Source organism: Sus scrofa, chromosome 7 (assembly GCF_054392235.1).
Source record: "Sus scrofa isolate SSC_HxYL_T2T_F1_AM1 chromosome 7, Sscrofa_HxYL_maternal_Yorkshire_Landrace_v2.0, whole genome shotgun sequence".
Lineage (NCBI taxonomy): Eukaryota > Metazoa > Chordata > Mammalia > Artiodactyla > Suidae > Sus > Sus scrofa.
The window spans coordinates 96,655,409-96,679,243 of NC_139389.1; the positions used below are offsets into that span (position 1 = coordinate 96,655,409).

Genomic DNA, 23,835 nt, shown 5'->3' on the forward strand with positions numbered 1-23,835 from the left:
GTGACCTTGACTGGAGTCTTACAAGTATCTTGAAAATGTCATTTTCATATGTCAAAGCGTACATATTGTGACACAGTTTCAAGGGATGGTCTTTGCTTAAGACAGAAACTGAGGGGAAAAACACTTTCAAAAATTATTTTTCTTCAAGGTGAGCAACAAGAACAACCTAGAAACAAATGAGCAAACTTGCCTTTTTAAATGAAATAAGGCAAGGAAGTATTTGCCTTTCCTCCAGTCTTGGGGGTCACTCATTTTTTCCTCACAGTCATAGAAGAATCAGCAATAGAAATATAGACATGGCTATGCAAAGCCTTTCTTTTTCTTTCAGAGCCTACCTTTGATGGGAAACCAGGCAAATTTCTGACTGGAGGGAGCAAAGAGCAGTGGCATGTGAATTCAGAGGAGCACTAGTTGACTCAAAACCTTAGATTGGGGGCCTTTGTCTTGTCAGCCCCTCAACCCATCTCCATTCTTTGCCGTCACTATCTCCGCCCCAACCTGCAGCCGCTCACCTTCCTAAGCCATTGTCTTTTCCTGTTGCTGTAAATCTGAGCTTTCCCTCACAGGTGGCTCAGGTCTAGGCTTGCTTCTTAAACAATGGGTCCAAGTGCCATGTGAGCAGGGACTGTGTGCTTTTTAGTCAACCATGCCTTGGCCCCAGCACCCAGCCAGCAATTGGGAAATATTTGCTGAAGAATAAAAGCAAGCCCAAATGAGTTTTGTTTTTTTATGATTCCTGATCCCATTGCTGCATTTCCAGGTCAAGAAAAAGTAGCCCAACACCCCAAGTGTGTATTCTTCAAAGTGCCTTTGCGATTGTTATTTTCCAATTGACCATGAAAAAGAATAGACTCCCATGGCCAGGAAGACAGAAAGAGAGAACTTGCTTACATGGCCCCAGGCTCAGCCAACCCACTGGTAGAGACAACAACTCACAGAGGCCCATCCCAGGGAGCCTGGTGGAGGATGGATTACTGATTCCTTAGTCATTCTCCTTATTCAATGGGGTGGTTTTGCTTGAGCTGCTTTTGACGCATTGATCTTCCCTATAGATCATATCTCCTACTTTGAAAACAGTGCTTTCAATCTTCTTTTACCTATTCACCTCCTTCTGTTTAAAGACCTGAATTAATGTACACCAAACATTTCAATATTCACAAGCCTTCTTTAGGTCCTATAATCAAAATCCTTCACAGGTCTTTGTATTAGTTTCCTTAGGCTGCTGTAACAAAGTACCACAGACCGGGTGGTGAAAACAACAGAAACATATTCCCTCCAAGTTCCGGAGGCTGGAAGTCTGATTTCAAAGTGTCAGCAGGGATCATTCCCTCTAAGGACTCTCTCCCTGGAAGGTAGGACAGCCGTGCTCTGTGTCTTTTCACATCGCCTTCCGTGTCTGCCTCTCTGTCCAGATTTCCCCTTTACATGAAAGGGACCCATCACATCGCCTGAGGGCACATTCTAAGGACCTTATCTCCAAATAAGGTCACGTGTAGAAGTACTAAGGGTGAGGACGGCAGCATATTTGTGGGGAGGAGACACATTTCAACCTGTAAGTCTCTCTGTACTATTTGAAGCACCCACACTGAGAGTTAGATGGACAATATATAGAAAATGTTTTTGGAGTTCCTACTGTGGTGCCATGAGTTAAGAATCTGACTGCAGCAGCTCAGGTGTGGATTCAATCCCAGGCCCAGCACAGTGAGTTAAAGGATCTGGCTTTGCTGCAGCTGTGATATAGGTTGCAGCTGTGGCTCAGATTCAGTCCCTGGTGTGGGAACTTCCATATGCTCCAAATGCAGTCATTTAGAAAAAAAAGAGAGAGAGAAAAGAAAAAAAAAGAAACTGTTTTCAATCTTTATGATGCTGAAAATTATCACATTATCACAAATTCCTTTACAACTCCAACTCCCAAACAAAAATGATAAATCAGTAAACAAATAAGGACTACCTTGCAAATGCCTAGTTCCCTCTGAACCAACCCAGTTTGCCTGCTAAATTTCTCCCCTCCTGATGGATCAATAACCCTTTGTCCTTGCTTCTACATTACAGGAGCCATTTTCTCTAAGTCAGGCCTATGAGCTTAAAGAAATATTTAAGAACATAATAGTATGTTCTTGAATAGTGTAAAGATAAATAACAGACAGAAAAAAACAGTGACTATATCTAACACTTGGCACATATATTATCCATGCTCTTCAGAATGGCATTTTGAATTGAGCAAGGCTTGTCTTATTGTTATCAAATTGCCTTCATAAACCACAAGGGCTGTTCCGTGATCAAAATAAATCCTAAAATAGAATGTAAAGATTTTATAAAATTGAAACATCTCTGTTTTTTTTTTTTTTTTCTTTTTAGGGCCTTACCCACAACATATGGAAGTTCCCCGACTAGGGGTTGAACTGGAGCTGCAGCTGGAGGCCCACAGCACAGCCATAGCAACACCAGAGCCAAGCCATACCTGCAAACTACACCTCAGCTTGCAGTAATGCCATGTACTTAACCCACTGAGCCAGGCCAGGCCAAACCTGCATCCTCACAGACACCATGTCAGGTTCTTAACCTGCTGAGCCACAACGGGAACGCCCAAAATGTCTCCATTGTTATGAAAATGTTAGAGGCTAATTCTTAAAATTTATTTCAAAAATCAAAATGAGATATTGAGCAAAGGAATATCTGCATGCGCTTAAATGCAGATATTCTTTAAAATAGGCAATAATAAGAGTACTTTGGTATTTCACAGGGTCTTTCTAGAAATTCAAGATATTCACCTTAAACTGGTCTGATAACCATGAACTGGTCTGATTTAAGAGAGAATCTTTTGACCTTTTAGACAAGTGGTAAAATTCTGCAGTGCCATATAGACTTCAAGATGCCTTGAACGGGGTCATTTTACTTTGACAAGAGCTGTATTTCCAGAATTTATTACAAAACTGTCTGGCTTTCAAAAATCTGCAGTTCTGGGGGTTTTGTTTTGTTTTGTTTTTTATTGTTATTTCCCCAATGCAATTTTTTTTTCTCCTGTATAGCATGGTGGCCCAGTTACACATACATGTATACACTCTTTTTTTCTCCCATTATCATGCTGCATCATAAGTGACTAGACGTAGTTCTCAGTGCTACACAGCAGGATCTCATTGCTAATCCATTCCAAAGGCAATAGTTTGCATCTATGAAGCCCAAGCTCCCAATCCACCCCACTCCCTCCCCCTCCCCCTTGGCAACCAATAGACTTGCATTTCTGCTTTGAGACCAGGGAAGGTGTTTTTGAAACTTTCAAGTGTTTCAATGTGGGTTCAGGTTCAGGTTCAGGTTCAGGTTCGGTGAAGAATCTGAAAAGGAGCAGGAGGGTAGCTGCTTTGTCTGTACTATGAGGAATTGCAGGCAGAGAATAGCTGCATCTTCAGCAAGACATGTGTGCGTGTCCTGAACTGCCCTGAAAGTGTCTCTCCAGCATGGCTACTATTATAGAACTATCTAAGGGTTTGGGCTTTATTGCAGACCTCTTGTTAGAATTATTTATGGCTGCAAATTCAGCAGAGTTTATATGTCACCAGGACCCCGGTTCAGTCACTGAATACCAATAAGCAGCCTTCTGCCCAAGGGCCAGAGGGGAAGCCCTCTTCCCCATTTACAGAGAAGCAGAGTCACAGACAGTCTGAAGTTTTGATGCTCAGCTTTGATTTATGTTCCGTGATTCAGGAAAATGGACTGACCTAAGAATCCTTGTCTCATTCAGTTGACCCTGCACTTGACAATGCCAACTGTATTTGTAAGAAATGGCACTCATAATGACCACCCTCCCTGTATTAAAGAAAAAAAGTTCTTCTTCCTCTGCACGGGTCAACCCAAGACCATTGCAGCTATTATTCCCTCATTATTGCCTATGTCTAAGGGTAACCTTGCAGCTAAACAAAACCAGCAGGGCAATTACATTTCAAACTTCTCTTGGAATCTAGACTCCATGGTAACCCTACACCTCGTGCTACTGACCTCCTAGGAGGAAATTGGTGTCCTCTGCTTATGGAGGAAGTGAATTATGCCCCAGAGACCCTGGGTCACAAGCTGACATTCCACTCTGTTTGTGGACAAAATGGTTCCTTTTTTCATTGTTTTGCTATTGACACCAGGAGGCAGTGATTTCATTGACCTAAAAAGTGAAGTCACCAGAATTGTCTAAGAAGAAGCGATTATTAAAAACATGTCTAAATTAGGGTCAGTAAGGAGATGCCTGGCATATTGCTGATGGTCTGCAACTCTTTTTCCGCAAGTGGCCTCACTTCTTATTAAAGGTTCCATCAAGATGTTTGCCAGAAGACACTCCACATATTTGAACTATATAGTCTTAGAAAAATTTTTTAAATCCCTAAACTCCCCAGTCTGAGGAAAATGGAATTAAAGGGATTGTCCTTGAAGTGAGGTCTCATGTTCCATCTCTATAGCTCATATTTAGGCCATGAACACTGGCAATGGCTTCAAAGAGTTGATTTTTACTCCTATCTCCAAAAGACAGCATTGTGAGAGGGTTGGGCAAGTTACTCTATAATCACAAAAAAAAAAAAAAAAGTAAAAAAAGGTGTCCCAAGGCAACCACAAAAAGATGCTATTTGTGATTTCTTTTTTGGAATAAAATACATAAGTCACACTGCAAAGGGGTATAGGGTTTCTCTTCACAGTGATGAAAATGTTCTAGAATTCGTGTGCTCGCAATTCTGTGACTATGCTGAGAATCATGGCCTTTGTATACTTTAAATGACGGAATTGGATAGTCTGTAAATTGCATCTCAATAAAGCTGTTACATTCACAAAGAGAATCAAGTCGCAATAGTTTAATTGTCATATGACTATTTTTAAGAGTTAAACAATGCCAACAATCACTTGCATAATATCGCTACAAGGTGGGGAGAAAATAGAAAAAAAGAAAAGATAGTAACAGCAGTTTGACTACCTCAGCAAAAATCCTTTCAGGGAGTTTGCATTGCAATGCAGCGGGTAAATGATCCTGCTTGTCTCTAGGGTGGCACCAGTTTGATCCCCACCCGGGTGCAATGGGTTAAAGATCCAGCTGCTGGAGCTGTGGCACTGGCTGCATCTCCAGCTCAGATTTGATCCCTGGCCCCAGGAACTTCCACATTCAGCCATGGGCAGCAGCCAAATAAAAATAAATAAAAACCTTTTTTTAAGTGTTTCCTGGAGTTCCCACTGTGGCTCAGTGGGTTAAGAACCCGACCAGTAGCCATAAGGACACAGGTTCGATCCCTGGCCTCACTCAGGGGGTTGGGAATCTGGCATTGCCAAGAGCTGTGGTGTGGGTCACAGACCCAGCTTGGAGCCTGCATTGCTGTGGCTGTGGTATAGGCCAGCAGGTGCAGCTCCTACTCAAACCCTAGCCTGGAAACGTCCATATACCACAGGTGCAACATTAAAATAAAAATTAAAATGTTCACTGAAATAAAGAATAAAATTTCTCTCAGTATATAGTTATGTAACATTAGTTGTTATAGTATTACTGTGATTTTATTTAGCCCCGCCTACATGCTCACTGTAATCTCAGAGGGGAAGTGACCCTGTGTGTAGGAGTCAGCATCTGCCTGTGAGATCAGAATGTGAAAACTCTGCCAGGGCCCTTTTGAGAGAAAGAGTCACTGCCCCTGATGTATGCCCCTGCTCCACCATCGTGAGACTCAAAACAAGACGCAACTGCTGTAATGGATCCATTATATGGCAGGTGGGGTGGTAAACTGACCCACACTTTAAGAAAGAAAAATAGCAGTAAGTATAAAACAGACTAAAGATATGCACATCCTTTAGACTACTGCCACACTTGTAGAAATCTATCCCAACGAAACAAAGCAAATACCTATGATCAGAACTGTCACTTTTGGTACACAGACCTTAGAAAGCAACCTAGATGTGAACACACATACATACTTACAGATAAGTCCTGGAGAAATTGTAGAAATCCACCTTATGGTGTATTATGCAGCTCTGACAATTTTTATTATGTTAAAAGAAAAAAGACAAAAAGCAACTGTAAGCGTGCTACAATCACAAGGCTTTTAAAGATAGAGTGTGATGGTTTTCAAGATATGACGTCAAACTCTTTGCTGCTCCTTCCTATTGAGGAGGGGAGATTAACTTTCCTCCCTTTGAGTGTGAGTACAATTTAATGACTTGCTTCTACAGAACAGAATTTGGTAGGAGTGACAGAATGTTAATTTTTTTTTCCTTTTTTTTCTGTCTTTTTGCCTTTTCCAGGGCTGCTCCCGTGGCATATGGAGGTTCCCAGGCTAGGGGTCGAATTGGAGCTATAGCCACCAGTCCACGCCAGAGCCACAGCAACGCGGGATCCGAGCCGCGTCTGCGACCTACACCACAGCTCACAGCAATGCTGGATCCTTAACCCACTGAGCAAGGCCAGGGATTGAACCCACAACCTCATGGTTCCTAGTCAGATTCGTTAACAACTGAGCCACGACGGGAACTCCAGAATGTTAATTCTTGTGTGTGTGTGTGTGTGTGTGTCTTTTTTGTCTCTTTAGGACCTCACCAAGGGCATATGGAGGTTCCCAGACTAGGAGTCTAATCAGAGCTGTAGCCACCGGCCTACACCACAGCCACAACAACACGGGATCTGAGCCAAATCTGTGACCTACACCACAGCTCACTGCAATGCCGGATCCTTAACCCACTGAGCAAGGCCAGGGATCGAATCTGTGACCTTCACCACAGCTCACTGCAACGCCGGATCCTTAACCCACTGAGCAAGGCCAGGGATCGAACCTGCAACCTCATGGTTCCTAGTCGGATTCGTTTCCACTGCACCACAACGGGAACTCCCAGAATGTTAATTCTATGATTGAAGGCAGTTTTCCTGTTACGAAGGGAAGTTTCAGACTCTCCTCTCCTCTACTTCTCTCTCTCATCACTCCATCTGGAGGAACCTGTGTCTGAAGGCGGCCCTGCAGAGCAGGAAGACCCCTGTTCTTAGAGAGCACCGACGTAGCCTGTGGTGAGGCCAGGCAGCAACCACATGAGGGAAATCAGAGGGCATCCTCCCTAGACAAGCCCTGAGATGATCTTCACCTCCGACAACAACTTGGGAGCAACCTCACATCACGGACAGAGTGTCAAAACCACTTAGCTAAACAGTTCTGGGAGACTCGACCTGGAAAACTGTGAGCTAATAGGGATTTTTTTTTTTTTTTTTTTTGTCTTTTTAGGGCCACACCCGCAGCATGTGGAGGTTCCTAGGCTAGGGGTCGAATCGGAGCTGCAACTGCCGGCCTACACCCCAGCCACAGCAACACAGGATCCAAGCTAGGTCTGCAACCCACACCTCACAGCAATAACAGATCCTTAACCCACTGAGAGAGGCCAGGGATCAAACCCATGTCCTCATGGATACTAGTCAGGTTCATTACCACTGAGCCATGATGGGAACTCCATAGTGGTTGTTGTTTTAAGACACTAAATTGAGGATAATTTCTTATACAAAATAGATAACTGATACATATGGTAGAGAATAAAATTATAGGAAAATATAGCAAAATGCACACAGAGGCATAGCAGTTACATGAAAAAACACTTTCTTCCTTTTGTCTCTCTTTTCAAACAATCCCTAATGAAAAGTATTCATTATAGTCTTGAAAAATATTTTCATTCCTTTATTCCACAAACGTCATTTAACTTTTCCCCAAACCCTAAGCATCTTAAGGATGAACTATATTCCTGTTCAGAGACACATATGGGGGGGGGGAATCCCTTTAAGATGTAGCTGCTCAGAACACAGGCATCGACACATGCTCTTATATACTGCTCCTGTTTAAAGATGCTACTGACTCAGCAACAGCAGGCCAACTGTTGAACTGTTTTTCTGGTCGTTTTTGAGTTCATCCTGATACAACCATATTCTGTTATCCAGCACTTCTCTGAAAGTCTCTTTATTAACTTTGTCATCTGGGGTACTTCTCTATACCTCCATTTCCCCTTGTGTGAAATAGTGATGATTGTACTTTTCTCATAGAGCAGTTATGACAATCAAATGAAACATGCAAAGTGTCTCATACAGGGCCTGATAGGTAAAGGCTTTACAGAAATAGCTATTACATTTAAAGGACCAAAAACTATCTGAGCAGTTAGTTTGATGCGTAAGCCATGGGCTAAGGAATTAGAGCAAGTTCTATAATGACACCAAGCCAGGTTCTCAGGGGTTTTAGATACCCCGACCCCATCGCAGTGCCTTTTTCTGGGAAAGCTAGTCTGCTGACGTGGTTCGAGCTAATTTGTCACTAAAGGAAAATTATTACATGGACCCAAAGCTTGTGTCCATTTCCATCTGCCTTGATAGGATTTTCATATTATGAATGTTTATTTTGATCTCATCTAAAGTCCATCCCTGCACTTAGGAAGGTGTGATTCCAGCTGTTCCATAGCAAGAAGTGTGATCGATCAGGCGCTCAACATGCAGGAAAGAAGTAATTGGATCCGGTGCTCCCTTGGCTTGCAGGCCACCCAGCCTAATTATTCTTAAGCACCAATTTGCATTTAATCACAGCTTGAATCATTCACTCCAAAGGTCGTGGGTGCTTATAATAAGGCATTTAGCCCAATTCATCACTCAGGGTAAAGGATATTTTTAGTTTTTAATTAAAGACATAAAAAGGATGAAAGTGTGTGAACCTGGCTAAAACAGGTTTATTTTTAAGGAGTATTTTTAAGGAGTCAGCGGATGCTCTTGCTCAGAAATCGTTTGGGCCACATAGAGTGAGCCAGTCACAATGGTGATGATGTGACCAGGAAGAGGGACTGTAGTTTCTACTGGGGCATAACCAAGAAAGACATCCAATGCCCAGAGCAGTGACAGAATCTCACGACTGCTTTGGGTGCTACGTCTTTCATGCCCCAGAAAACTGCTCATCTGCACCCAGTGGGTGTTAAATGTTGACATTCCCCAATAAAAGAAAATGAAACAAAAAAACAAAACAAAACAAAACTAAGCTTCTAAATAAAGTAGAATGATTTGGGAAAGTATAACCATATGAACTGCTCATTAAGGGAGATAGTGTTGATATTACTGGAGTTAATCAATTCGGTTCATTGGCTAGATTTAAGCTCTAAGCAAAACAGAGGGCAAGAGAGTGTACTGGAAAGAAAAACTGCTTCAGGAGTCAGGGAATCCAAATCCTAAACCTGTTTCTATCATTTGCCAGATGTGTGTCTTTTCTTTAATTATCTCACCACCTCTCCTGGAAAATGATGAGCTGGACCCAGAGGTTGTGACTATTTCCATTTGCCTTGGTAGGACTGCATTATTTTCAAGTCTTTGAATTTGGGATATTAATTTTGTTCCTAAAGAAAGTTGATCTCTGATGAGGAGGATACATAAATGTAAAATGAAAGAGTTGGACTTGTCTGATGGTACTTCATCAAGAATATGAATCAGAATCTCCCCAAAACGTTATCCAATTCTCACGCCAGATGTTATTCTGGATACCACGATCTAGCCCTTCTGGGGCTGGGGTCTTCGTACCTGTTTCTTAAAAACTCTCTCCAGGTGAGTTAAGCTACATCTTAAGAGCCAAAAGCAGGATGAGCTCTGAATGCCATCCATGTGCAGCATCCTACGAGTCTATCCCTCCCACCCATAAAAGGCCTTGTTGCCTCACGTCATTTCTTCCCAGGTTGGTCCTGGGACCCTCATTTCAGGATGAACATCGCCAGTTACAACAAAGGCAGCTTTCTTACCAGTGTCTGACATCACCCTAAAGATGTTGCATCTGAAAGAGAACAAACCAATGCCATAGAGAATTCTTTCTGTGTACACACACACACACACACACACACACACACACACACACACACACCTGCCAGGCAAAATCACTCCATTTCCCAACATTGTTCTGATGTTCAGCTCCTGGTCAGTGATAAGATCCAATGTCCTGTTCCACTGTGATTAGGGACCTAGGACAGGAAGGCAACATGTGAACAATTACCGAGCATCCAAACATTACAGGAGCTATTTCTTTCCATCAAGGAAGGATAAAACCTTCTGAATTGTCCCTAGTTAACACGCAAGGAAAGTGACAAGAGAATGATAGCCATTTAACCAAAGCTACTGCTAGAAAAACAAACAATGCAGTCATGAAAAGCTGAACTGCAGCTCTTTTCATACAGAAGGTCTGCAGACCAGCGGAAATGCCCAGGATGGACCGACCAGCAGAAAGAAGCCTGAGAATCTCACACTTTGGTTCTTTTTTTTTTTTCTTTTTAGGGTCGTACCTGCATATGGAAGTTACCAGGCTAGGGGTCGAATTGGAGCTGCAGCTGCTGGCATATGCCACAGCCACAGTTAACACTCACTGAGCCAGATCAGGGATCAAATCCACATCCTCATGGACACTATGTTTGGTTTTTAACCCTCTGAACCACAACAGGAACTCCCACACTTCAGTTCTTAAACACATCAATCTTACCTGTTCCCTTTGGAATGAGTATCAGGCAAACACCCCTCCATGGGAAAGGGAGCTGAGCCTCCCAAGGAACCAAACCTGGTGAGGTTATTATTTTTGAAAATAAAGTGACAGTGTTTGACCTTAAAATCCTATAAAGGGGTCATGACTACAGCAGACTCTGGGGCATGTGACATGTTCAGTCACTTAGGACGCTGCACTCAGAAGGCCGGTGCCCTGGTCAATGTTCTGTTCCCTCTGCCTTGAAATCCTTCATCCAGTTTGAACATGGGACCCCGCATTCTCATTTGCACAGGGCCCCACAGATTGCATAGCTGGTCCCAGTCCTGGCGGTTGTTCAGAGGAATAAATCAACAACGGTTTCTTCCACTAGATGAGACTTTTGCTTTTAGAGCATGTGGATAAGTTGCATGGCCTGTGGAGTTGCTGATTTCATCATTAGGATGTCAACTCCAGGCCAACTTGAGTCCAAAGCCTGGATCCCCAAGACCAAGAGAAAACGTGACCTGAGACATGAAGAAGGGCCAGCTGCTGAGACCTCAGGGCTCCGCATCTCCCCTGCTGTTCTATGGATCTGCCAAGGCAGCCAGCACTGGTCTCAACAAATGACTCTGGCTGCCAGAGGGGACCCTGCTAATGGAATCTGGGATAGAACCACACCGGAGCCAGATAAAGATTATTTTCTTCTTGGACAGACGGACTCCAATTAGCAGGGTTCACCAGCATAGCTCTCTCTACAAAGCCCCCACTGCCCTGAGTTCTAACCACTGGAAACACAAGGACAGCAGGGATGGGTGGGTGTGAAGGTTGTGGAGAGAGGGGCGAAGAGTTGGGATGAAGGGGACCAGGCCAGGGATGCAGGAGAAGTCTCACCTCACCCCCATGACTTACCCAAGGTCCCCGGGCTTGTCCCAGGGGGTGTTCCAGGGGTGGGAGGAGGGCTCATCCTTTCCTCCTCTCCACTCAGGAAAATCTAAATATGAAACACAAATGTTGAGTCAAATCTGAGGAGAGCAGAAAGAAGACTGATCTGAGTTTGAGAAAACCAGATTCCAAGAGAATCAGGGCTTCCAAGGGGAAGGATGAGGGGCCAGATGCAAGAAGGAGATGGTCACATGACCCAGGGGAAGGAGGGTTGAAATAACACCCTAACAGGGCAAAATCAGCAAGAAAGCTGCAGAAGAGCACGACTCCCGGAAGATGCTCCCCACCACAGCTTGCCATTTTGGTGGGCTCCATCACAGGGCATGGCACAGGAGCTGTGTGCCCAGAAGGCCCTGTAGCTTGTATCCAGCCCATACCTAGACCCCTGAACTACTATGCTGCCCTTCTTACTTCTCTCCCGTGGAAGCCTAAAACCAGTTCCCATGGTGGGGGCCATTCAACAGCCAAGGCACAAGCCACCAGCTCTGGCATTCATATTTTTTTACTCGTTTAACAGTGGCATTGGAGATGAAGATATAGATAAGCTCACAGGGAGCTTAAAATCTAGTTGGGGGAGAAATCCAATGAGTAAATAAACAGAACATTTCCTAAAGGGCGAGTGGTATAGGAAATAAACCAAAGCGATGCAATAAAATGATGTGGGGTTGCAGGGTTGGGTGAGAGTAGGAGCTACTTTAAACCTTGTTGGTCAAAAGGACACCCTTGGGAGGTGGCAGGCTGAAGCCTAACCGTGAGTGTCAAATATATGAGTAGATACAAGGTGGAGTGCTCCAGGCAGAGCGGTTTATAACAGCAAAGACCCTGGGGCGAGAACAATGTCCTAGGAAGAGCGAGGACCAGAACAGATTGGAGAAGGGAGAGAAAGGAACCATTTATGGACATGGGCTTGGGTCCCCAGGACAACCGAAACAACTACCTTTCTATACCTTAAAGACCCATCTCCCAGAGAACACTTTACCTACTCCTTTCACAGGACCAAATAAGAAATAACCATAAGGTGCTGTGCACATTGCTCTGCAGGCAAGTGATAAGCCAGACGATACCAAGGCATCAGACTGCATCCTGAGCTGCTATGATCTTCACTCACTTCAGCAGCACCTGCTCCAGCCAGGCATCACCCAACCAGTTGACAGGTGCTCTCTCAATTAATTCTTTCAGCAGTCCTGAGAGATAGGTGGTGTTTTCCCGTCTTAGAGACGAGGACACAGAGGCTCAAAGAGGTTGAGTTATAGATTGAAACTACACAGCCCTCCAAGTAGCAGAGTCTATATTCTATGATCCAAGTAAGCCCTTGTTCTTTCTGCCCAGCTGCAAACTTTGACCCCAAGCCCTACTGATCCCACTCTCCTCTGTCACCATGTTCAAGACGTACCATCTCCCAGCACTGGCCTCTGGTAACACATTGGCCATCACTAGGCTCCTCCCCATTCCCAAAGCCTTTTCCAATCCAAGTCCCTAAAAGCAGCTGAAGAGTTGTAGCAATGAAACAGTGGTTTTCAATCCACTTTGAAACCCACTTTCCTTTCATCTTTCATTATCCAAGCTGGAGCAATAATTTCATACAATTAATGATGCACTTTTTGGAAGACATTGTTCTTTCTTAGCATTTACCACTTCACCAAATGCATCATTTTTCTCTCAGTTTACCTTGATGCCCTCATGGCTCCCTCTCCACTATGGTCCCAACCCAAGTATGCTTCCTAAAGGTTGATGAAAATAGCACTCATCACCCTCCATATTAGGCGCTACCTGACCGGGTGCTTATGATCTGTAATAAAGTAAACTACCCTACCCATTGCGAAACATACATGTAATTGATGGAGATGCTAATACATATACGTAAGGAGTGGGGATGAAGGAACCTCATTCTAAAATGGGATTCATGGCCCGCCTCACAATACTCCAATTTATATGGTATCCTAAAGTTTGAGTCCTAAAGTTTGGAGGCTGCACTCTCAGGGAAAGAGTGCGATTCTTGGGCTCGTGTTCCTGCTCTGCCATCCCCTAGCCCAATGATAACATCCGAGTCTCTTCAGTGCATTGAGATGTCTCACTGCAAATAATAGCACCAAAAAAAAATAGAACCTGCAAATAATCGTACCAGCTTCCATCATTGGGCCAAAACTATGAGCCACACACTAAGCCACATTTGACATACATTACAGCTAATCTTTATAAAAACTCTCACAAGTAAATGTGCTATTTTGTCATTTTCACCATGAAGAAACTCAGTCTATTATGATGAGAATTTTTAAGATGGACTCAGTAACTTTCAAATATACAGTATATTATTATTATCATTGCTTTTTAGGGCCACACATGCAGCATACAAGGTTCCCGGGCTAGGAGTCAAATTGGAGCTGTGGCAGCTCGCCTATTCCACAGCCTCAGCAACAAGGGATCCAAGCCACATATGTGACCCACACCACAGCTCACGGCAACACCAGATACCTAACCCAATAAGCAGGGTCCGGGATCAAACCCACATCCTCACAGATACTAGTCAGATTTGTTTCCACTGAGCCACAACAGGGACTCCCAATATAGTATTATTAACTACAGGTATTAACTATAGTCATCGTGAAGGACTTATTTATTCTACATCTGGAACTCTGTACCTTTTGCCCACCTTCACCCATTTGGCCCATTCACCACCCCCTGCGTATGGCGACCATTTTCCAATATATACCACAATTATGCTGTACTCTTGGAACTCATATAATGTCAGATGTCAATTATACCTCAATAAAATAAATAAGTAAAAATTTAAGAATATTTTTAATTAAAAAAAAAAAAAGAAACAGAGTTCTCCAGGAGATGAAGTAACTCGCCAGAGGTCACATATTTAAATGGTAAGTGTGCCAAGTTTCAAATTAGAGTCAGTTTCCATCCCAAACCCAACCTCCTCCTACTCAAATTCACAGCCTCCCTTAGAAAGCGCCTGCCAGTGCCTGTTCTGGGGAAACAGAAGCGCACACATAGACTGGAGGGGGACAGAACAATGGTAGTAAAGGAGGCAGAGGAGGCCTGCATGGTCCTCTGAGGCCAAGCCCTGTGAAATGGATCCCCAGGCAGGGGCCCCAGCCCGCATGCCACCCCCACCTGCGTGTGGCCCACATGGGACAATTGGCCTAAACAGGTAGTGTCAGCGCTCCCATCTCGTGGGCTCCCAGGCTTTTAAACGCTATTCTTCTGCAAGAAATACAAATACGCTTCCTCAAACATGACCAGCCAGCCAGACGGTCCCAGGACTCCGTGTAAGCAAAACACCAGTGAGGACTTCTAGATGCCAGCTTGTGCTACAGCAGCCTTGCCAGACCGATAAACTGCTCTGCCTCTGGTTCCTCTTAATTTAGAATTCATTACGTCTCCCTTTCCATGAAAGATAAACCAATGGCTGCCCTTGACAGCTGTTTTCTTCGGGGTCATTCCTTCTATCCGCCCAGCTACTCTTTCTTTGGGGATTTGAGCAATGTAATGTTAGTCCTATCAATTTCATTCAATCCTTCCAGGGGACTCTCCGGGGACTGGAGAGGCAGCCAGATGAATGCCCTTAACTGTTTGTGGACTGTGTTAAGCCAGAGAGGGAAGGGGATAAGGACTTAGGGAGGGTCCCCTCTCCCCTACCAAAAAAAAAGGGGGGTGGGGAGGGGAACTTCTAGAATAGTATCTGTGGAAAGTCGACAAGGAAGAAAAAAAAGGATGGTAGCAACCTGAGGGGTTCAAATCTACTTCGACCAGACTCTGCTCCATGGTTGGGGCTGGTGGGGAGCTCAGAAGCTGCTGGCCTCAAATAAGATGCTAGGTGATAAGAGCACAAAGAGAGGATATAGCCAGCAAATCATTTGCCCATCAAGGAGGGAGACCGGCCCACTGCATTTTTATGTGGCTGACTTGGATGACTGCATGGTGGACAGGCCTCAGAGGAAATCCAGACCCATGTGAATGGTGGAAAGGATTTCTTTATGTGGATGTCAGGGTGCTGATGGGGAAAGTGGATCCCGATGTTTCCGAGAACTGAGTGAAGTGCTTAGCGCTGAACGAGCATTAACTGCCAGCAACCTTGAGAGGTAGAATCAAGGATCACCAGTGTGCAAGTGAGTAAAGTGGGGCTCCTGGAGTTTCAGTAACTTGCCAAAGACCATGAAACGCAGAAGAAAAAAAAGCTGGGATTCGATTATAGGTGAGGCAAGTGGTGCTCAGCCTGGGTAATTTGGTCCCCGGGGACTTTGTCTAGAGATATTTTTGGTTGGCACAGCTAGGGTGCTGCCACCAGGATCTAGGGAGTAGGGGCCAGGGATGCTGCTAAACATCCTACGATGTGCAGGACAGCTGCCCACAACAAAGGATTATTCAATCCCATGTGTAAGTAGTATTGAGGTTGAGAAACTGTGGGTTAGACAGCCTCAGAGCCCACATGGCGGCAAGGGTTGGGGAAGTGAGCGAGGGCTCAAAAAAAAAAAAAAATTGTTCAAAATAATAATTGTTCACATTGCGTAGGATGTTTCATAACCTTCAGTGCTACACAGGGTTTTGGTGCCTCACAAACTTTTTTCTTTCTAGGACTACACTTGCGGCATATGGAATTTCCCAAGCTGGGGTCAAATCGGAGCTGCAACTGCCAACCTACAACACAGCCACAGCAACTCAGGATCCAAGATGCATCTGGACCTGCACCACAGCTCACAGCCACGCCAGATCCTCAACGCACTGAGCGAGGCCAGGGATCGAACCCGTGTCCTCATGGATATGAGTTGGGTTCTGAACGCACTGAGCCACAATGGGAACTCCAAGTGCCTCCAAATTTAATGAATTTAAAGAATTTCTAACCCTCTAAAAAAATGATTCTTGGACATAATTATGACAGTTTGTCTAGTAGAAACCATGTGGCCAAATCCCCAGGCAGGATCCTGAGATCAAAGCCCCAGGTATTTTCTGGGCTTGAACTGGATTTTCTAAACATGTAGGAAGCCATTTTTAAGTGGTGATCAACAAAGACAAGCTCCCTGCCAGGAAAAGAAAACACATTTTGGGGGTGGCGAGGGAGACCTCATCCAGAACTCTACAGAAACATCTACCCTACGCCAGAGCCACGAGCTAGAGTCAGCCTGGGGGTGAACCAAGCTCTTGTCCCTCCACAGAGCAGGCCTCCCCCAAGCAAGTGTCAGAGCTACCAGAGATATTCTTCTAGGATAAACTTGGAAGAAACAGCCCTGGCAAGAGGGGCCCTTCTTGATTTGGCTCCTCGCAGCCCACCGAGGGCCCATTCCCTGCAGACCTCAGGCCCCCTTGTGAGGCCTTTGCCCATGCTGTGCCTTCTTTGAGGCCACCCAGAGCCACATTCCTGGTCACTGGGCATTCCTACATCAGTCATCCTCCAGGGCCATGCTTTCCTCTGTGGCGGTGCTGGGTTCAGCTCCCTGCCTGACACTCCCATTCCTCAAACACCGAGCCTTCTTCTTACCCATTTTTGTCTCCATCACCAGTGGATAGAAGAGTTTCTTCAGGAAGGGGAGGGAATGAAGAAAAGGCCGTGGGGTGAGCGGTCTCACATAGTGACAGATACCAAATACTAGCTCCAAGGCATGTTTATGTTAGGCTGAGAGGCTTGGGAGTCAGAAACTTAAGTTACCTCCCACCTCAGCTCTGTCACTACCTTATGCTTGTGAGTTAACCTCTCCAGACCTCAGTTGCCTTATCTGTAAAATGGGAGATGAAAAACAATGCCATCAGGTAGGCTTATTGGGAGGAATGATAAAATATACGTACAAAACATTTAATTGGCACCAGGCCTGGAGAAATTTTTTACCTTCTTACAGCTTCACCTATGGCATATGGAAGTTCCCAGGCTAGGGTTCGAACTGGAGCTGCAGCTGCTGGCCTAGGCCACAGCCAAAACAACGCCAGATCCTTGACCCATCGAGTGAGGCCAGGGATCAAACCTGCATGTTCACAGACACTACTATGTTAGGTTCTTAACCTGTTGAGCCACAACAGGAACTCCAACTTTATTTTATTTTATTTTGCTTTTTAGGGCCAAATCTTCAGCATATGGAGGTTCCCAGGCTAGGGGTTGAATCGGAGCTGCAGCTGCCGGCCTACACCACAGCCACAGCAATGCCAGATCCGAGCCTCATCGGCAACATACACCATGGCTCATAGAAATGATGAATCCTTAACCCACTGAGCAGGCTAGGGATTGAACCCACATCCTCATGGATACCACACAGATTGGTTTCTCCTGAGCCATGGGAACTCCCTCCAACTTTATTTTTTAAAGGCATCTTTTTTTAGGAAAGATGACACTGTGGCCAGTAAGAAGTCTCTTGCTTTAGTTCCACATTAATGAACAGAGAATCAAATCGATTAATCCAGCATTCTACAGCCACATCTCCTTTGCCCCTCAGGGGAGAAGGTTTTGAAGCAGGGTTGGGCTTGCTGCCTGTGGCCAGAACTTGGCTGCAAGGATGCCTTCAGGAACCTACTGCTGACTGAAGGAAGGAGAAGGTACCACACACTTTTCTAGCAACTGCAGAGCAAAAAGAGCAACAATCAGTGCACGAGGAGTTCCCATCATGGCTCAACATTAATGAATCCAAGCAGTATCCATGAGGACATGGGTTCAATCCCTGGCCTCGCTCAGTGGGTCAGGGATCCAGTGAGCTATGGCGTAGGTTACGGACGCAGCTTGGACCCAGTTGCTGTGGCTGTGGTGTAGGCCAGTAGCAGCAGCTCCAATTCGACCTCTACCCTGGGGGGAAAAAAAATCTAAAGAAGGGCTTATGTCATGATCTTTCCTGGAAAATCTGGCATAATCTATCCTAGCAAAATAGAGCTTGGAGCCTTTAAAAGAGATTGTTAATTTCTCAGGCACTAGCAATGTCCCCTGAAGAAAGTGATCGCCATCTCTGCGAAGAAAATGTTTTGAGACAAAACTACAAACGCTTTTGCCAGAGTCACACTACCACTCTTCGCCACCTCCTCCTCCCCCCTTCCCTCTCTTTGGGGGTCAGGCTTCTCTGGTATCCCCTGCTGGCTTCTTGTTGAGCGCTCCAGGGAGGCAGGGAGATGTAACCAGACCGGGCGGGCGATGGTATCAGCTGCCCCCGGTGACTGGCACTTTGACTAAAAGCCTTCTCCCCACCTTCCGCACTGTGATTGAGTTTCTCTCTTCCAGCCCAGACCCCCTTCCACCTCTAAGAGGCAGCATCAGTGCCCAAGGGCCGGGCGCTCACCCCACAGCACCTGGAATGTGAACCAGCCTGCCTGTCTGAGTTGGAAACTCTCTACAAGTTGGGCAGACAGCTCTGGGCAGGCTGGGAGTGGGAGCCAGAGGGAACTGAGAGCAATTCCCTTCCTTTGATCCCTGGGATTCTGGGGAGGAAATGCCCAGGAGGAGGGGTGAGAGTGGCACTGACATCTGCAGTGATAGAGATCTGGGCAGGGTTAACGGAGATCCTCGGAGCTGGGGATCTAAATGAAGTAGGAGGCTGAGCAAACAGTGGGTTTTTTTTTTTTTTTTTTTTTTTTTTGCCCCAAGGATGGTGATGAGGGCGGGAAGGGAGACCAGAGCCCCCAGAAGAGTCAGGGCCCCAAAGGTAGTCTCAAGTGTAGCTCAGAGGCTCCAGAATGCTGAAAATCAGCAGGTAAAGGAACCCTGAGGGACAGAGAGGGTTGTACTGAAGAAAACCAAAGGCCCTGTTTGCATCCTTTACACAAAAATCAAAAGACTTTGCATCATCAGATGTAATGCTGGCTTCTTCCCATTCCCCCCAATCTCTTTATGCTAATCCACTTGTCCATCAGCCAGTGTGGCCACTCACAGAAGATGACTTAGCAGAGCCAAATCGCTGCTACGAACTACTTCAGCAGGACCCAGCTTCATCACCCAAAGGCAGCTCAGATGAAATCCAACCAAATTGCAGCAGAAAACCTGGCCATTTCATAAACCCACATGTCTTCATTTTATGTCCCAACAATAATAAATGTAGAACTTACTCATACCTCCCAGGAGAAAGGGAGGACTCTGCATTTATTGAGATCCTACCGTGTGTCTGGAGCTTCCCAGGCATCACCTCATAGAATCTTTAGGTTGCCTAGGGTATAGTTTTTCTCTCCCCGTTGACTCAAAATCTCAACTGGAGACCAAGGAATTGCCTGGAAGTCTTCCTTCCTCACTCCTGCAGCCAGCAGTCAGCTAGCAGCATCAATTCTGCCTCCCAAAAAGTTCTTAGTTCCACTCTTGCTCAACCTCCACTGAGATTTCAAAACAGCCACCTCCTCCAAGTGGCCCAGATAGAGTCTCTCTTCTCTGTGCTCCCACTCCGTGATCACATTTCCTTTTTATTCTTATAATCACACTATAATGTGTGTGTGTTTTTAAGAATATATGCCATACATCTATTTTTTAATTGAAATATAATTTACAACATTGTGTTATTTCAAGTGTACAGCAAAGTGATTCTGTTACACATATGTATACATACTTTTTCATATTTTTCCCATCATGGTTTATTACAGGATTTGAATATAGTTCCCTGTGCTATACAGTAGGACCTTGTTTATCTGTTTTATATGTGGTAGTTTGTATTTGCTCATCCCAAGCTCCTAATTTATCTTTCTCCTATCTCCTACCCCTTTGATAACCATAAATTTGTTTTCCTTGTCTGCAAGTCTGCCTCTGTTTTGTTTCATTTTGTTTTGCTTTTGTGTTGTGTTTTTTCCTTTTTCAGCTACACCTGCAGCATATGGGAGTTCCTGGGCCAGAGTTTGAATCCAAGCAGCATCTGCCATCTACGCCACAGCTGCAGCAACTCTGGATCCTTAACCCCCTGAGCCACAGTAGGAACTCCTGCATCTCTTTTGCAAATAAGTTCAATTGTATAATTTTTTTTTAGGTTCCACATATAAGTCATATCATATTGTATTTGTCTTTGTCTGACTTACTTCACTTAGAGAATCTCTAGTTGCATCTGCTGCAAATGGCACTATTTCATTCTTTTTTATGGCTGAATAGAATTCCGTTGTGTAAATATATATATATATCACAACTTCTTTTTTCCATTCATCTGTTGATGGACATCTAGGTTGCTATGTTCTATAATTTATTAAAGTATCTATCTCCTAATAGCCTATTAACAGCTTTTGGGCCCCACCTAGGTCTCTTATGCCGCAGAGTCTAGGTCTCTAGGTCCAGCACAGGTTGAGTAAGTAAGAAAACTATGATTCAAAGAAGTAAACCATTACATGCACCATCCCAGAGTCCAAACACTAACCCAGGCTGACTGCTACAAAGGCTCCGCCTTCCTGTCCAGTGGTAAGCCTGGCACAATTCTGAACCTCCATTTTCCACAGGCTGCTGGAGGGAGTTTAAGATTCTGCTGCCCCCTGTGACACAGAAATGTTCCCAAAGCAACAAACTGCAACCCCCAGCACATACTTCCCTAGAAACAATATCATGGATGGATGGTTAAATTTTATTCTACAGTTGGTGCTGCAGTCCAGCAATGTTATAGATCAAGAAAGTTTATATAGATCATCCTGCATAGGTCATCACCCCTGCTGTTGAATTACAAATAATTCATAGAATTTTAGATCCCAAAATGTTCTAAGTGCTTGAAATTCCCTAGCTTGTCTAATCTTTATGACAAACCTACAGAGTGGTCAAGTGTTATTATGGTTCCCATTTTAGAGGTGAGGAAATTGAAGCAAAGAAAAAAAATAAGTAATTTGCATCAACTCACAAATTTTGAACCAGACAGAGGTCCTTTAATATCTGTGCAAAACTGCAAGTTACATGTTAATATACTTTGTTCAGTATAAGCCTCTAAAATGGTATCTGGAAAAGATCAGAGAGAAAATCTGCTGTAACTCCCTTACCTTAAGCAGGCCTTCCTTTACAATTTACACTTCCTTCAGACATAAGCCTAAAAAGTTACCTTGTTTCCCAATCAAAATACACAAAATGCAATAAACTATCAAGAGGCAGGAAAGCTGTTATACATTTGCTAACAGACTAATATATCAGAGGAAGAGGGAAAAAAAAATCTATACAGTGGCGGACAGAAAATGCATAGCAACCTGGAGACAATTGTGGAAGGGCAAAGGCTCTGGAATCACTGTGCTTCAACACAAGACCTGACTGATCCATTATAATGACCTTACACTATCAAAATTTTTTTTTGTTTTTTGTTTTTGTTTTTTTTTTTTGCTTTTTAGAACTGCACTCTCAGCATATGGAAGTTCCCAGGCTAGGGGTCAGATTGGAGCCACAGCTGCCGACTTACACCACAGCCACAGCAATGCAGGATCCAAGTCACGTCTGCAACCTACACCACAGCTCACAGCAACGCTGGATCCCCAACCCACTGAGTGAGGCCAGGGATCGAACCTGCATCCTCATGGATACTAGCTGCATTTATTTCCACTGCACCACAACAGGAATAAGAAAATATTAAATTATGTTCTATTTAAGAAGGCAAGAATGTACATAGAACACATTTGAGAAAGATATCCACTAACAAAGTTAGTTTTTTTAAAAGAGCTTTTATTTTTATTGTTGGTGGGTTTTTTTTTTCATTTATCTTCTTGAGAGTACTGAACCAGGGAAAGATGGCTACTAACTATATGGAAGAGAGATTGTTGGTATGAAGATGCTTTTCCGTGACTTAGGAATCAATATCCAGATGCTGATGCCAAAAATCCCATCCCAATATTTTATTACCTTCTGACTTCCTTCACCCATATCTCCCACCCCAACATTTCACCTCTGATAGCTACTAATCTGTTCTCTGTATCTATGAGCTTGGAGTTGTTGAGAAGGGGTTGTTTTGTTTTGTTTTAGATTCCACATATTAATGAGATCATATGGTATTTGTCTTTCTCTGACTTATTTTACTTGGCATAATGCTCTCAAGGTCCATCCATGTTGTCACGAATGGCAAGAATTCATTCTCTTTTTCTTGGCTGAGTACTATTCCATCACACATATACCACATCTTCATCATCCTTTGTTGGAAACCTAAGTCGTTACCATATCTTGGCCATTGTAAATAATGCTGAAATGAAGAAGAGGGTGCATCTCTCTTTCCAGTTAGTTTTTTGTTCTCTTTTGATAAATACCCAGAAATTCAGATTTAAATCCTGTTTCATATAATAATTTACATTTTCTTCTTCATGTGACTGCCTATCCCCTATCACTGCAAAGCAGAGCTGCTGAGGCAGGAGCCTGCAGGCAGAAGAATGGTGTGTGTTCTGCTACCTCCCTCTTCCCGGTCCACCTCTCTCTCTCTGCAAACAGATATAGTGCTGATGCTTTCAGGGTTAGTTGCATGAAACAGAGGGAGAAACGACAGAAGTTCTTACTTACCTGGCACTGTTAGAAGCTTGCCTTTTGTTCTGAGCTTGGCAAATGTTTTTACCCAATGCTCTCTCTGATGGGACACTTTCATGGTCCTTGAGAATCCATCTCTAAAACAATCACTAGGAGTCTCTCCCTTTATATATTCAGACACTTGGCTTTTCCAGATGACCACTTACTCATTCTTGACTTCCCAAGAACCTAGCAATGAATACCTTCAGCTTCTCTCCATTGAGTTCCCATTACCTTCACAGCAAGTCCTTTTGAACAGGTCCTGAGATAACTTCACACTTGGTATCACCTAGGGTCCACTTCTGGTCCAGAGAAACACTCTAGAAGCACCATTCACACAAAGCAGCCCCCTTGCCATCAGCTCATCCAGCCACACCTACCTGGCTCATCCTTGTCCTTTGGTTAAGTAGGAGTCAGGCACCAGGCTACTATGCTCCTTACTGAAAGTGACAGATACCAAATCTTCTACATGGTTTCAATGATTTGAAGGAAGAAGGATCAACACCCCCTGCGTGTGTGCACATGCACACATACACACATTCCTTGTTCTATATGAAGTTAGGGGTTTACAGCAAAGTTTTTTCTAAGAATCTCCTTCTCAAAAGACTTTTCATAATCTCTGTGCTGACTCATTTATACCCTTGACATAGATAAGAGGGTGAAGAATCACCTAACCAGCTGGAGAGAAGCTGCTTCACTACTTTTTCATGGTGTGTCTTTGGACATGAAGTATCTATTGTCTCCATCTTCGGCCAGCAATGAGAGGCCTTCACTTTGAAAGTTGTGTTAGGCTAGGTCAGGAAGTGAGGTGAGCAGCAGATATGTTACACAGTCCCTTTGAGAGTCATGTGTTTGATGCTCAGACTGGGACGCAGAGCACTTAAAAGCATAACGATTCCTGTTCTGAGAAAACCCAGGCTCTTGATACAATGGCCTCAAACATCCTTTCTCATAAAACTCCTGACCGCAGCACCTGCAGGCCTTCCACGCTCCCCCTGACCCCACCTTCTTCCCTTATTTTGTCCTTCCTATCTCTCCCCCTGGCTC

The 23,835-nt window shown here is 44.3% G+C and overlaps 1 protein-coding gene across 7 annotated transcripts in view; it reads right to left on the minus strand.

Moving 5' to 3' along the window:
- The window catches only part of LOC106504493 (uncharacterized), a 759,489-nt gene that overhangs the window by 499,748 nt on the left and 235,906 nt on the right, over window positions 1-23,835 (minus strand). Inside the window, exons 9-12 of one of the 7 annotated variants that reach the window (XR_014809313.1) lie at window positions 11,364-11,445; window positions 9,867-9,963; window positions 3,994-4,150; window positions 2,335-3,332 (exon numbers count right to left, since the gene is read on the minus strand). The exons of 3 other annotated variants lie outside the window; for them this stretch is intronic. The gene's annotated coding sequence lies outside the window, so the exon portion shown is untranslated. Of the gene's footprint in view, window positions 1-2,334; window positions 3,333-3,993; window positions 4,151-7,193; window positions 9,780-9,866; window positions 9,964-11,363; window positions 11,446-23,835 lie in introns of those variants that run through there. 3 more of the 7 variants (XR_014809314.1, XR_014809312.1, XR_014809319.1) reach the window with 3 other exon arrangements.